This window comes from Cynoglossus semilaevis, chromosome 20, assembly GCF_000523025.1.
Source record: "Cynoglossus semilaevis isolate Cse_v1.0 chromosome 20, Cse_v1.0, whole genome shotgun sequence".
NCBI lineage: Eukaryota > Metazoa > Chordata > Actinopteri > Pleuronectiformes > Cynoglossidae > Cynoglossus > Cynoglossus semilaevis.
Window position 1 is genome coordinate 8,547,292 of NC_024326.1, and position 3,279 is coordinate 8,550,570.

At 42.5% G+C, this 3,279-nt stretch overlaps 1 long non-coding RNA gene across 1 annotated transcript in view; it reads right to left on the bottom strand.

Annotated features, from left to right (window-relative positions):
- LOC112486310 (uncharacterized) overlaps nucleotides 1–3,279 on the bottom strand; it is an 11,599-nt gene that overhangs the window by 6,622 nt on the left and 1,698 nt on the right. The window contains exon 2 of the long non-coding RNA XR_003048735.1: nucleotides 2,139–2,191. This is a non-coding gene — a long non-coding RNA (uncharacterized LOC112486310). The remainder of the gene's footprint in view (nucleotides 1–2,138; nucleotides 2,192–3,279) is intronic.

The following is a 3,279-nucleotide window of genomic DNA, read 5'->3' on the forward strand; positions in this document are numbered from 1 at the left end:
AAACTTACTTCCATACCTCATTTTTCATTTAGCTTTTAATCTGCATTGACGCGGTTGCAGCATGTATACGCCAGACATAACACAGCTCTGGAAAAGGGTGTAGACTTAACAGTAACAGATTAAATTTATGGACACAATGGCCTAAAACAGAGTCCACCCTGACTGTCAAACGTCCATGAAACCTTAGTGCTGTGAAACACTTTGAAAAGGTCACAGCGTTGTTCTGTGACGGCGCTTGAACCTGCGATGAGTCGTCCCGTTTGTGACTCCGTATTAAAAACACGCCAAACACTGAGAGCACTTGAATTCTGAACAAATTCAACGTAGCACTGGAAATATTGTAGAAGTATCTCATTAAGTAGCTTTATTGCTACCAGCTTTGGGAACCAGGAGGGGCTAAAGTTCAGCAAGCAACAGTTTAAAGGGATTTTAACATCAGGGATGCTATTAAATATTGAAATAAGTGGTTCCACTTGATTGAAACGTTGCTTCTGTTACATCGTATGTCATTTGATACCTAAAGTATCGGATAAGTACTCTAATTAAACTACATACTTGTTTGTTTGTACAAAAATGATTTACCTGTAACTAAAACTATCAGAGTGCGTCCTGCAGCATCTGCCTGTTTTCTCAGCTGGCTCATGTATTGTTCACCTTCACTGTTATGTTCACGTTAAGGTCTCTGTGTCACTAGACAGCAAGACAAATGCGACTGCTATGGGCAGCGTCAATATTAATGAAAAGTGACATCATCGCGTGGTCTGCTTAACAGCAATCAGGCCCCGCTGCCTCCACAACGCACAATGAAATCCAGATGTCCGTTTGATTAAAGGCACAAACGAGATTGGAGAGAGTGAAGAAGAAGAAGAAGAAGAAGAAGAAGAAGAAGAAGGGCGGCACTGCGCAGGTCAGTCCTTGGATTCTTAAACAAAGGCTTTTAATAAATTTCCCTCAAAACAAAAACACATGGACGCAGCTCCTTCACTTCTCCCCTGACGGCTCTCACCTGGTTTTAAGCAATAACACACTGATAATCAGCAAAGAAGTTCTTCCCTAATTGGATTCACTACTTACTTTGAGAGATTAGCTTACGGACATACTGTATTTCTTACCCTACTCTAACAACCTGGAGGAAATAGATTTGAACTCATACTGATAAAATCAATTTATAAAAAGTAGAAACATTTTTATATTTCTCTATTAGCTATTTGTTTTAAAAAAGTCAGTTTCTCCCCAGTTCTATTTATGGTTCTGTACCATGTGTTCAACCTCCTCTCTGCCCGGGCCTCTCATATTTGAATTATTTAATTGCCTAAGATACTATGTTTTCTGAGGTTGTGTTAAGTTAGTGAGAGAGCGAGGGGTGGTCATCACACTGTCATTGACTGAGGAGGGAAACGCTCTCCACAGAGGCCCCTCGTCAGCCCACTACAAACTGAGCAGGCAGACCCAAACACTGGATTAAAGGGGAGAGGGCGGGGGGCATGTTTATTTTAGGACATCACAAGAAAGCACAGCTCTTGTGGGAAGAGTCAGGTAATAAATCCTGGGCCTATAGTCTTTGAGCGTACATCCATGATGTGGGTGACCCGCAGCAGATCAAATGATGGCTGTAAACCAAAGCAGCTGATGAGGTCCAGAAATCTCTGTGGACAGTGGGCAGGAGTTATGCTCTCATTCAACACTCATCCTTTTATTTGTGGAATTAAGGCCAGTAATTGTCCAGTAAACATGCCTCCACTTATTCAGCAACAGAAACCTGGGGCTTTTGGGAAAGCCCTGCCAAGAGCCAATCAAAGTTCCCTGACTGTAAGGTCATCTGAATATTTCCCCTGGGGCAGAGCAGAGATACAGATGCACATCCAAGCTGTTAATGCAACAACAAGAACAATGGGGCTTAAAGCCCCTCACCACGGAATACAGACTGGAATTGCATGGGATTTGCCACAGCAGTGAGGAATTCTAAGACTTTGTTCACTTCCAAACCTGCAAATCCCTCTCGGGGGAATCTCTAATAAAAGTTTGTTTTGTCAACTTAGCGACATGACAAGAGCAAAACACCCAGCAGGTCAATGCACCTCGGTTTGTTTTTTTCTCTAAATAACATTTTGTCTAAAGCTGAGATTGAAGACACTGACCATTTCATGGTGACAGATGCAGTCATCTGGCAGTCCGACCAGGGAACAGGCTCCTGTGGAGAGAAAGAGAGGGATTTAGGTAAACTTAAAAAAAAAAAAAACTACATAAAACACACCTGTCACAGTTGAGGATAAATGAAGTCTACTTCAATTTTTCCCTTCACTCTCCAACCAGCATTTGACCTGCACCAGCCACAAGAAGACGCGGGCGGTTGGACTGACTGCAACCTGAACTGCCACATAAAATGACTCACCTGAAGCTGACTGGGCGTGAACCCATCCTCAGCTCACATTTTCCCCCACCTATTTTTACGAGAGCAAAGCCAAGGTCAAAAGTGAAGCTTTTTGGCCGCTCCTTTTCATATATGTTGCTGATGCAGAATGGACACAGGGATGAAGTATGAGAATGAGTGACTCACATTATTTGCCTTATTTCCACTAATGGCAGACATGATGTTTATCATGTTACTATGGTGGTTCACAGTGTGAATGCTACTGCTGTGACGTATGGTTTTCCAACATGTTTCATATAAAGAAATATTACAAAGATGTATTTTTGTTTTGTTTTGACTCTGCAGGTACAGTGAAAACATGAAGTCCAGAGGAGAAACACCGGGGAAGTCCCCTCTCTGTATTACAAGCTCTTCAATCCTCCGAGGGCCCAACGTTGAGCAGGGAAAACCATCAGTCACTGTCTGTAACTCTCTTAGGTCGGCAATGATGCTATCTGTTAGTGTAAGCCTGAAGGCTGCCACACATGTAGGCTGTGGGAGTGGGAGAGCTGTGCAGAAGTCTGAGTCAGTTACAGAGAGAAAAGTAACACATAAACTAAAACGAAAACACTGGAGAGACGGCCCGACCGGGAGCGTGTGAGGCCTGTCCATCAACATGTTTGCGTGTTTGTTTTTAATTACAGCCCTGTTTATTTATCTGTATACCGTCTGGCCTGCAACTCCCAAGAAAGGGGAACATTTACAAAAATTTCCATGAATGCAAACAGGCAACTACACAAAGTCTTATATTTTTAGAATCTAAGGCTCTTCATACACTCAAGGCCCAGCACTGTCTGTCAGAGCAACTTCATATTAAACACAAGTGGAAATTTGCAAGATTTAACCTCAAACTTTACAAAACTAATATA